Here is a 12,331-nt window from a genome sequence, read left to right as displayed (position 1 = left end):
GCGTCTTTATTTCATGTAAAATGGTGCCAACTTTAACTCTGCATCCCAGGTGGGAGTAGAAGGAATTCTACAGCCCACTGACCAATTAGCAAAACTTGAATTTTGGTAAGAGCTCCCAAAAGAGAGAGATTAGAGGAAGTTATGAGAGAAGGGGGGTGGGCAGGATGGAGCCGTACAATTAGCAAGGATGTTGAACCAAGTCATAAGATAATGGGATTGAAGCCTTGTAAGATATCACATCAGAACCCTCTATTTTGTGGGTGAGGAAAGGCAGGCCCAGAGAGGTTAGATGACTTCACCCTTTGCATCAGAGTTGCACAATGGATAGAATATTGAACCTCAAGTCAGGAAAGCTTGAGAGTAAATATTGTCTCACCACTCAAACTATCACATAGTGCCTTGAAAACAAATTAAATATTTTAAAAATGTAAGTCTAATACCTTTACCTAGGGAGAGTAAACCTCTGGGCCATGCCTCTTATTGTCCATTTTCACTGTGAGGAGAAGCCAACAGATGTCTAGGCCTAAGAAAGAATTCAATTGGAAATACAAAAAAATTAAAAGAAAATCTAAGTATGTTGCTTCACTGTATGAAACTTCTCCTTTTGCCACTGGCCACATCCCCCTGTGGCTAACAGTTAGAGAAATAGAGAGACCCAGCAGGGTTTCCTCCAGAGACAAAGAGCGTCTCAGGTCATTACCCATGGAGATGGCCATGGAGAGCCCCCTGCCTGTCAAATTGGCTGGAACACAGAAATATAAACTCCTGCTGAGTTCTACTTCAGTACCCAGGGGCTTTGGGGACATAGTTAATTAATCAAGACACCAGCGTCAAAATTAAAGTGAGGAGGAGAAAGTCAATTAGTGATTGAGCAGCTAGTGAGGGGACATCTTTTTAATGAGGTTCCCTCTAAGTTAAGTTATTCCTTACTGCTTCCCCCTCCCTTTGAGTCTTCACTGATATTCGTTCTAAAGTACTTTGTGCAAGGAGGGAAGGAGGGAGGGGAAAGAGAGAAGGAAACCTAGCTCTCAAATTTATACATGCACATACTCCTGCGCATACCACTAATGTGGAGTCTGCTGCTGTCTGTAATGCACCGGGGCACCATAAAGCTATTTATCACCACTCCATATTCTTTTCAACAGGATGTTCATTTCAATTTGCAGTCCCCTATTCAGCTCTCCTTCAGTGGGCTTGGCCAGGCTCTTGAGAGAAGAGATAATGCCAAGAAGGGGAGACACAGACAAGAGAGAAGGGTAGAGTTGGTATCTCTAGGGATGGATCCCTTACCCTCTCACCCCAACCCCCCCATTCCCTTTTTCATTCTTCCTATCTATCTCTGGAACACAACTGGTAAGATGATATTTCAAAGGTGTTCCAAGTACATGTCAGGATTAATAAAGGCCTAGCATGGATTGGGGACACAAGGGCTTTGCAAGTCTTTTGGTCCCAGGATGGTGGGTAGGGAATTTAGGTGTCATGATTACCTAAGCATATGTGCGGGGTCCTCTGGCTGAAAGAAGCTGCTATGGTGAGCACATACTCAAAAATTTTTACTAATTCAGTAAGTGACTCAATTCAATTTCTTGATTTTGAAATTGTGAAGTCTAACCCCCTCAATTTATAGGTAAGGGAGCTTGAGGCTCACAGAGGGCAAATAATTTGACCAAGGTCATGTAGATTGTGAGAGTCAAAATTCAAATTCAGATCTTCTGACTCTAAATTCAGTACTCCAGTTCCACCCCTTTTCCATCTCACTCTTTTCTGTTGTTGTTTTTATTGTTATTTAGCTGTTTTCAGTCATGTCTGACCCTTTGCAATCCCATTTGGGGGTTTTCTTGGCAAAGATACTAGAATGGTTTGCGATTTCCTTCTTCCACTCATTTTACAGGTGAGGAAACTGAGGCCAACAGAATTCAGTGACTTGCCCAAGGTCACACAGCTAGGAAGTGTCTGAGGCCAGATTTAAACTCAGGTCTCCCTGACTCCAGGCCCAGCACTCTAACCACTGAGCCATCTAGCTGTTTCCAGACACATGCACAGACCTGGAACATTTATAGAGACAACTAGGTGGTATAGTGGAGAGAGCATAAGACTTGGAGTCAGGAAGGACCTGACTTCAAGGCTACCTCAGATACATTCTAGCAGTGTGACTCTGGACAAATCACTTAACCTTTCTCAGTCTCAGTTTCCCCATCTATAAAACAGGGATACTAATAATCTCTACCTCAAGGGCTATTGTGAAGAACAAATGAGATGACATGTAACGGTACTTTGTGAACTTTAAAGCATCGTATAAATAGTACCTGGTCTTAGTATCAAAGGCTCCATAAAGCTTTAAGCACCAGCTGCGTCATCTGTTAAGAGATAATTTCCTCTGGTGCTCTGGCCGGTACAGGGAGAAGGAGAGACATTGTGATCTAAGTGAGAGTTAGAACCAGCGAGATGGACCCCATATGATGCCTCCTTTCTCTTTCTCCTTCAATATAAACACAGTAATTTCAAGTAGGATTTTATTATTCTGTGTGGCAAAGTGGGGCATACTTAACCATTTATGTCATAGAGGTCTTTCCTATTCTCATTCTTTATGGGGGGAAATGGATTTTGCCTCATGGAACTCTCAAAGTCATCAATAGCAAAGTTTGTATATCCACCATGTTAAGGTCTTCAGGAAACCTGAATTCAAGGCAATAGTATGTCAGAAGTGATATTTCTGTAAATGTCTTTTTTTTTTCAGGACTAGCTTGGTGAAATGGAACAACCAGGGTGTCATATTGTGTTTGCCTAACTGGTGTGGTTTTTGGATTTCTTGGAGTTAAGAGACTGAATAAGAGCTGGATGTTGGTAGATACCAGTTTGTGAGTTGGTGCCACATGGGAAGTAGGAGTACAATGGAAACAAGGAGAATGGAGTGAGAAAGAATGAGGTCTGAAAGAAAAGAAAGTTGGGATAAAAGCTATGGAGAGGCTGGATCATGAATGGAATTAGTTGTGGCTGAGACAAAACTGCCTGGTAATTGGGGCTGAGGGATTTGTGGACTTCTTTTGACTGGAGAGTGACAGAGTAGCCATATGCCCTGGTAGCATCTTAAAGGACTCATACCATAAAAGCCTCTCTATTGGCAGTGACTTCTTCAAAAGTTAAAGGGAAAGATACTTTAGACACTGCAAGGCAAAGGACTCCACAATCGTTGGCCCTATGATTCCTTTTATGGAAACAAGTATATATAGCCTTGCATTTTGCTGGAAATGCACTTCTAAGAATAAGATTGCAGATTTAAATCTGGAATACAGCTTGGAAGCCACCAAGTCCAACCACCTCATTTTACAAATGAGGACTAGAAGAAGGGAAGGAAACATTTATTAAGTGGTGCAGTGGATAGAGTTATGGGCCTGGAGTCAGAAAGACTCATCTTCTTGAATCCAAATCCAGCCTCAGACCCTTACTGTGTGACCCTAGGTGAGGCACTTAACCCTGTTTGCCACAGTTTCCTCATCTATAATGTGAACTGGAGAAAGAAATGACAAACCATTCTAGTATCTCAGCCAAGAAAACCCCAAATGGGGTGACAAAGAATCAGACGTAACTGAAAGAACTGAGCAAATGTGCCAGATACTGTGCTAACCACTTTATAAATAATATCTTGTTTGATCTTCAGAAAAACCCTAGGAATCAGGTGCTATATTTACCTCCAGTTCGTATTTGAAGAAACGGAGGCAGATAGAAATTAAATGATTTGCCCAGGGTCACATAGCTTGTTTTTTGTGTTTGTCCAAAACTTCTGAATAAGGATTTGAACTCGGGTCTTTTAGCTCAGTCTAACTACTTCAGTTTTTAGCATTTATTTTTGAAAGATCCGATCATATCTACTTCTTGTTCTACAAATATTCTAACAACCTTTGGCAAAAAGCAAGAAAATTCCATCCTGGGTCTGGTAAATTCCACTAAGATTAGGAGCTCTCTACTTCCTTTTACAGAAAGTTTTCTGAGATGTCTAAGGCTCTGTAAATACAACATTTACCAATCTGTTTTTTTTTAAAGGGCCAAACCAGTTCTTACATGGCAAAGAACTAGAAATCTGTTGAGGTTGAGACTTTGACCTGTGCTATAGAGATAATCTTGGGCTGAGTTCACTGCCTCTGGATTCAGAAGAGATGGGTTCAAAGTTCAGCTTTCCCCCTTAACACATGTGATCTTGGGTGGGTCTTTTGAACTCTCATTTCTCTGTACATTGAGATGGCTGGAGTATGTCTCATTAGGATGTTAAGTTCCTGCCAGTAATTCTTGTGTCCCTAGTGCTCAGCAAAGGGCTTGGCTTGATTGATTAGTTAGATGACCTCTAAGATCCTTCGTATTTCAATGTTGCTCAGGTAGTCAGGACCTCTGTGGTACATCTGCCCAGTTCCTAATTCGTTGTCCTATACCAGCTCTTTGAGAGCTAGGAAATGAAACCTCTTGTTGATGCTGTATTCATGGTGGAATGATATATTAAAGAGAAGCAGTATATCACAGTGGGTGGAAGGTTGGCTTTGGAGCTAGAAAGAGCCATGTCCCAGTCCTCCTGTGACACATACTATTTGCATTACCTCGGTCAAGTCACTTGAATTCTCAGTGCTCTAAGCAACTCTCTAAATAGCAATTCTCAAAACTTTTGGCTTCAGAACCCCATTACACTCTTGAAAAATTATTGAGGAATCTGTCGCCTCCCCCCAAAGCTTTTGTTTATGTGAATTGATATCCATTTGATATCCATTGGTGTCTATTGTGTTAGAAATTAAAACAACTTAGTATTATTGTGAAAGAAGTTTTGACTTTGTGGGACCCATCAAAGGGTCTTGAGGTTCCCAGACCACAAGAGAACCATTGTTTGAGAATCGCTCTAAGATTATAGGTTCTAAAATTATAGGTTGCAGAGGAAGGGGACCAGTTTGATAGACGGGATTTCTTCATGGGAGTTCCCTACTCCAGTGAAATCACAGATCTAGTCCCTATCCCTGTTAAAGGGGAAAAGAGGCATCACTAATGACATTTATTGTAACTTGTTCTCCAATTGGTCCTCTGTACATGGAATATTTTGATAGAGTTCTTAAGTTTATCAAAATGATTTTTTTGCAATGTTGTCATTGTGTGTGTGTGTATGTGTGTGTGTGCAGGCACATGTGTGTGTGGTTATGTGAAGATTGTCTAATTGATGTCACTTGTGGCTGTGGGTGGCATGGATAGATATGATGTTTAGTTTACCTGTGCTGGAGTTGGAGGAGGGCTGTGCCTTTCCTGCCAGCATGGTAGCTGAGAGGAGAGATTTGCCAAGTCTAGGTGGCTCCCTTTTTCCAAAAAGATTATCAGATTAGAGTTCTTTTATCAGTCACCCCTCCAGGATGGTGTAGGGGTACGAACCTAGATTCAGAGGTAAAGCTACTTTCTCATAACTCTCAAGGAAAAATACAGACTTTGGCTTATACTATATCCCTTCGCTCCCTTCCCCATCAAATACTACAAATAATAAATATTAAGTAAATCAATTTATCCAATCAAAACAGCAAACAGAAATTGGAGATGCTCTAGAGATTAGAATATGCCAGAAAATACACAAAAGTCAATAAGTTAGAGAAGGTGTCAGCTTAAACTAGCAGTCACCACCAGGGACTTCTCTCAGTTTTCTCAGACTTTTAGACCCCAGAGGTCAAAGATCATATATGGGGCAGCTCTCACACATGTTGGCAGCTGAGGGGGCTGCCCCCTGCCACTCAGTCTTTCCTTCTTCTCTGTCTCCTTGGAGCTCCTTTCTCTCTGTGTCTTTCCAAAGAATACCTGGAAACAGCCCAGACAACCAGAATTCATGGCTTCCTTGTCCTATATGGCACCACACAAAACTGCCCCAGACTTGGTTGTCAGCCTGCTTATTACAATTATATAAATTGTCCTCCTGGTTCCATCTGCTTTACTCTGCATAAGCTCCCACTTCCCAGGGTCCTCTGAAATAATTTTTTTCATTATTTAGTACAGCTTGATAATATCCTGTTACGTGCACAGTATACTAATACATTTTAATAGAATAGCAATTCTTAATTTTACTCCGTCTATTTTATATATAAATTTCATTATATATCACCATTAACAGTTTTTGAAAATTGCTATATTTTGTTCTTATATTACCTTTATCTCCAAATAAATCTCTCCCTCTCCACACATCAAAAAAAAAAAAAAGGGGAAAATAGTCCAGAAAAACTAACACTTCAATTCATCTCATAGTACATGCACTTTTCCACACCCTTAGTCCTCTTTAGACAAAAAGAAAGGAGGAGGGGGTGTTTTCCTATTTCTTATTGGGAATATGCTTGGTCATAATTTTGCAGCATTCTGTTTCATTTTATTTTCCAACAAGTATTTATTAATGTATGTTCAGGGAAATGGAGATAAGAAGACAAAAAACCAAAAACAATTTCTGCCTTCCAGAAGCTTACATGTTTTTTAAAAGGCAAGGCAACAGTTACTTATTAAGTACTTACTATGTGTTAGCACTGTGCTAAGTACCTTGGATGCAGATACAAACACACCCCTCCCCTGCCCCCAGAACCAACCAACCAGTCCCTGACCTTAAGGAGATTATTGAGGGCAAGACAAGAAGACAAAAAGGAGCTGAAAAGTGGTATGGGGCAGAAGGGCTTCGGGGCAAAGTCTAGAAAGGCACAAGCAGAACCAAGAAGGGGATGAAGATTGGTGGCCTGGATCTTTCCCCAAAATGAAGGCCCTGTTTGTGTGTGTGTGGGGGGTGGTGGGGGTGGAACACACTAGTGGGAAAAGGGGCTCAGAAGGCCACAGGGAAGAATGACTATTGTAGGGTAAGAAGGATCCAGGCACAGAAATATTGCAATTCCCCACCCCCCCCCCCAAATGTTCTGATGAGCTAGTAGCTAAGGTATGCCAGCAAAGTCTGAAAAATCAGAAGCAGAGCTAGGAGAGGAGTGATAGTTGTTTGACCTTCGTCCCTCACCTAAATGGAGGCCTGAGGAGGAACTTACTGATTGGAGAAGGAGGGATATCACAGTGGAGGGATGATCCAGGGTGAGAAGTTTGTAGGGGAGTATGGATGTTCCACGATGAGGAAGGGGGAAAACAACACGTGTAAAGATAACTCAATACAATACATACAGAGTGAATATAAATTAATTTACCAGGGTGAGGCCCACAAACAATGAATGACATGGGAAAAGGTCTTATATAAGAGATAAGTAGGGGTTCACAGGGTTTGAAGTAAAGAGATTGTAGTAGACATATGGACAATTGTTTCCACTCATCTTGTACATGCTGACTAGGAATCCAATCCATTATAATAACAACAAGAATGGAAGTCCAATCCCTTGCTTAGGGCATAAAGCTCCATTTCCAGGGTAGGAGAAAAAATCAGGGTGCAGAGAAATAATTTAATGCACAGAGAACTAAATTATATGTACATAGATTATTGTTCACTGAATCTATCTTGACTCAGGTTAACACAAAGCCTGGGCTCTTATCGTTTTCTCACTGAAATCAAGGCATTTAACAAAATCTTTCATGTTGTCTTTGTGGACAAGGTGGAGAAAAACAAAGGCCTGATAGTGAAGTTAGAAGGATTCATAGCTAGTTAATTGACTAGATCAGAAGAATGATTTTTAATGGATTGATGTCAACCCAGAGGGAGATCTATCATGCCTACATTAGGGCTCTCCGTCCTTGGTCTTGTCTTGCTCAACATTTTCATCAATGACTTGGATGACTGTATAGAAGATGAACTTATCAAGTCTGTGAACAGCACATACCTAGGCACAGAGCTGACAGATCCAAGGACATGGCCCTGGGATGAGCATGAGCGATCTCTATTTTTAGATAATATATGAGACAGCATGTATTTATAAAATGCTTATGATTTTACGTGCAACTACTTACCCTGATTTGTTGGCTTGTGTTTTGCAAAATACTTTCTTTGCAGCAATTCTGTAAAGTGAGCACATGTATTATTATCTCCATAGTACAGATGAGGAAAGTGAGGCTTGGAGACTTTCATATAGTTACTATAATAGCTAGTATACAAGAGCTGTGATTCAAACAGATGTTTGGACTCCAAGACATATAGGGATGTTTCCATTGAAAGCACTTAGGATTCTAGGAGCATAGTCTTATAGTTATTAAAGGACCTTGTAGGCCATTGAGTCCAAGATTGCTGCTTTACAGATGAGGAAACTGAGGTCCATGGAGGCTAAATGATATTGCCAGAGTTATGCTGGTAGTGTTGTCTGATGTAGGATTTGGACTTGGATCATCCTGCCTCTGGATTCAGGTTTCTTTTCAATGTCACTTAAACAATGATGTGCAGTCTCAAGAAATATTCAGATACACCTGGAAGTTTGAAAAATACTTTACATACTTTGTCTTTTTTACCTTTATGGTAGCCCTGTGAATAGGCACCATTATTATCCCCATTTCCTCACAGATGAGGAAGCATGCTTAGACAGGTCAAGTGACTGGTCCATGATCTCAGATGTAGCACATGTCAGAGGTGGGATTTGAGCCCAGGTCTTCCTGAGTCCATGTCTAGGACTCCAGAATGAGCACAGTATAGCCATTATTATCCTCATTGTGCAAATGAACAAACTAACCATGAAAGTGTAATGGACTTGCCCGTGATAGCATTGCTGGCAAGTGTCAAAGCTGGGATTTGAACTCAGATCTTCTAACTTGAAGATCACTTCTCTTGCCACAATAACATGTTGGATATAAAAGGATTCTGAAAACTGTGATTTACTATATAGCTATGAGACATTGTTATATTGTCTAAGAGTCCCAAGATGAAAATCTTTTTTTGTCCTCATAGGATGGCTGTAGAGTGGTGCAATGAATAGAGTTCTTGGATTGGAATCAGGAAGACTCATCTTCTTGAGTTCAAATCTGGTCTCAAACCCTTCCTAGCTGTGTGAACCTGGGCAAGTCACTTAACCCTATTGGCCTCAGTTTCCCCATCTATAAAATGAACTGAAGAAGAAAATAGCAAAATCCCTCCAGTGTCTTTGACAAGAAAACCCCAAATGGGGTCACAAAGGGTTGGAAATGACTGAAACAACTAAAGAACAACAGAAGCCAACTTCGGGAGCCATCTGAAAAACAGTTTTTTGAGTATAGACCAGGCATTTCTGTTATACCTCAGGATCCTAAGTAGAGAACTGGAAGAGAGGTCAGATGCCATTAGGTCTAATTCCCTTATTTTACAGATAAGGATACTGAAGTCTAGAGCAGGTAAGTGTCATGGCCAAGGTGGTACAGGTGGTGAGCATCAGAGGAGAGATTGGACCCCCATTCTTCTGACTCCAGAGATAGCATTCTTTCCTCTGTACCTTCTTGGTCCCCACTTGGTTTTCCTCCTTTTCTCTAATTTCCTTTGGGAAATTCTAATTTCCTCCATATCTCATTCCTTTCTACTGTATTCCACAGGCTCATACAAAATATGGTAAATTTACCAGATGCATCCATTAAACTGCATTTGAAAGTCATGTTTTATTCTGAGGGATGGGCAGGTGACAGTCTGTGGAAATGATTGGGCAGTGCCTTACTTGTTAGGCTAATGCAATCTTACCACTACATAGAAGTGTCAGTCTTTCTTTTAAAACTTTCATAGGATGATATTGGACTCTTGCCAAGGTGGAGGGTGGAGTAGGTGGGAAGAATGATGGTCAGAATAGTGATGAAGGACTAAGTGTTAATTATCAGAATTAATTCTAATTTCAGATCACAGCCAGCTGGCTACAAAGCATGGTAGAGTCTCCTTGCTCACTGACCTGGGGACCTCAATTTAATGTAGTAAGAGGAAAGCAGAGGTTTTAACTGGCCTTGAAATTCTTAGGGATTTGGGAGGGTGAGGGAGACAATCTTGTGCTTCCTACTATTTTAGTCAAGACAGCTGGAATGCCACTTTGTTGTTGTGGAGTGAACCACTCAGCCTCCTCAGGGAGGAAGCATATTGTGATAGAAGAGGATGAGATTTAGAGTCAGAAGAAGATCTAGGATTCTAATCTGTAAAATGGGCAATAAAAAGTCTTCTATTTATGCTTCAGGATTACTGGGGAGCTCAAACAATGTAAATGCTTTGTTATTTCATCAATGTGGCTCTTCTTTCTAATGGTGCAGATCACTACCAACTCATGCCTTCTCATCCTGAGAGACTCGTCCCATAAATCATCCACCAAGATCCACCCTGTATTTTGGGGGCCTTTCTCCTGTTATCTTCAAATTGCATGGGTACCAATGCAGCAATTGGGCTTTCTAGCCTTTATCCATCACTCTGGCTATATACCTGGGCCATTTCCTTTTCTGATCATACATCTCTTTGATGACATCTTTTATGTCTCTTCATGTGCACCATTCATCATCCATAATATGCTGGAACCTATTTATGCCCATCATGCATCTCTCCATTGCCCTTTTGTTGACCCATAATTTTGATTCCTCCAAGACTGTGGCACTCCATGATTTGCAGCCATGTTCTATCCCTGGACGAATACTGTTGTTAAAACGATACTATTTTATTTCAAGAAGGAGCCTGGGGTCACTGGAATCTCTACACAGTTTCCCAAAGGCAATCAAGACTGCTCTCTTCTTATTCAATTCTGGGCCCAATTTTTAGCCCTTGTGCAATGGCTGCCCAAGATACAGGTACTACCAGACCAGCTCTACTGCCCACCCATCTAAGCACATAGTAGGGAGTTCCCTCTCAGGGAAGCCTCCAGGCAAAGACGAAATGACCACTCAACTAGACAGCAAGTATCCTTCATTGGCTAGTTTTTCCTTTGTTGTTAAGTCTTTTGAATGTTGTTTTGTCATTTGCTCTTAATGAGGACTGATGACATAGTGGTGATTTCTATCTCATTTAGGTGACTCCACCACCTTCTGGGGTTTGATTGAATCAGCCCCATGTCAAAGAGGAGCATATGGAGGACCCCAAGGAATGGAGCTACCTCTTCAACTTGGATGTTACTTTGCACATGCTACATGGTGATGGTGAGTCTGCATTTCATGTTTTATGCCTCTATTGATATTGATAATATTTAGGAGGTTTTAAAATAATCTGTTTTTGAATCGATCAGGGAATCTTAAAAGATCTAAACATTTACATGGAAGACGTCTCATTGGAGGAGAGCCAATTCATCTGATCTATCAAATAAAATGTTTAAAAATAACCAATCATCAGTAAACAATGGGATCTTGTCTTTTCTGCATCACTTATTTAATTACATGACTGTAAAAATGAGCTGTCTTTGACTCAGCTTGGAAAAATGTCTGTCATGGAGTGCCACAACGATCTGGGCTGGGCTCTGTGAAGTTTGATTTTATAGTTGACTTGGACAAAGGTGTGGATTGCATGCATATTAAATTTACAAATGATATTGAATGATAAAGAGCTTGACAGGCTGAATCTATTAAGATGGACTTTAATAGAAGTAAAAAAAAATCTTACACTTGTCTTCAAAAATCAGCTACATAAGTACAAGATGAGGGAAGCATGCTTCAAAAAAAAAAAAAAATCCAGGCATTTAAGTGGATTAATGGTAAGGCAACTGGATGGAATCATGGGTAGAGCCCTGGGTGTAGAGTCAAGAAGATCCACATTTAAATCTGATCTCAGACATTTACCAAGCTATGTTACCCTGGGTTAGTCACTAAGCTTGTCTGCCTTATTGTCCTCAACTGTAAAATGGGGACAATACTTACCTCCCAGGATTATTGGGAGGGTCAAGTAAAGGATTTAGCATAGTGCCTAGTACATTAGGAATGTGCACCTAATAAATGCTTGTTTCATTCCTTTCTATAAATCAACAATGTGATTAAGCAGTTACAAAAGTTAATTCAATCTTATGGTTTCAATGGAAGAATCACAGTGTTAGAGGTGTGACTGCCGGCCTTGGTCAGATGACATCTGGATTCTTGTGTTCCTTTCCAGGAGCCTCACTATGGGAAGTACCTGACTATGTTGTAGAAAATCCAGAGGAGGGCTGAAGTAGAGTCAGCAAGCATTTATTAAGCACCTATTATAAGGTCAGGAGAAAAAGTTGTAGGGATGGATTTAAGCTCATCAGTAAAGAAACACTTCCTAACAGCATTATCCCGATATAGAATGAGCTCCTTTAGGAAGGAGTGAAGTTCCCCTCACTGGAAATCTTCAGGCCAAGGCTGGATGACCACTTGCTGAGTGTTATGGTGGAGGGGGTTTTTGTTCTTGTCTAATTCAGATCAGCTGGCTTCTGTGGTCTTTTCTAACTTAGCTTCTGTGGTTCTGTGACTCTCTATGGTCTGCTGTGGAATA

The sequence above is a fragment of the Notamacropus eugenii genome, chromosome 3 (assembly GCF_028372415.1).
Source record: "Notamacropus eugenii isolate mMacEug1 chromosome 3, mMacEug1.pri_v2, whole genome shotgun sequence".
NCBI classification, from domain to species: Eukaryota; Metazoa; Chordata; class Mammalia; order Diprotodontia; family Macropodidae; genus Notamacropus; species Notamacropus eugenii.
The sequence above is the reverse complement of the archived record's forward strand: the minus strand, read 5'-3'. Positions refer to the sequence as shown.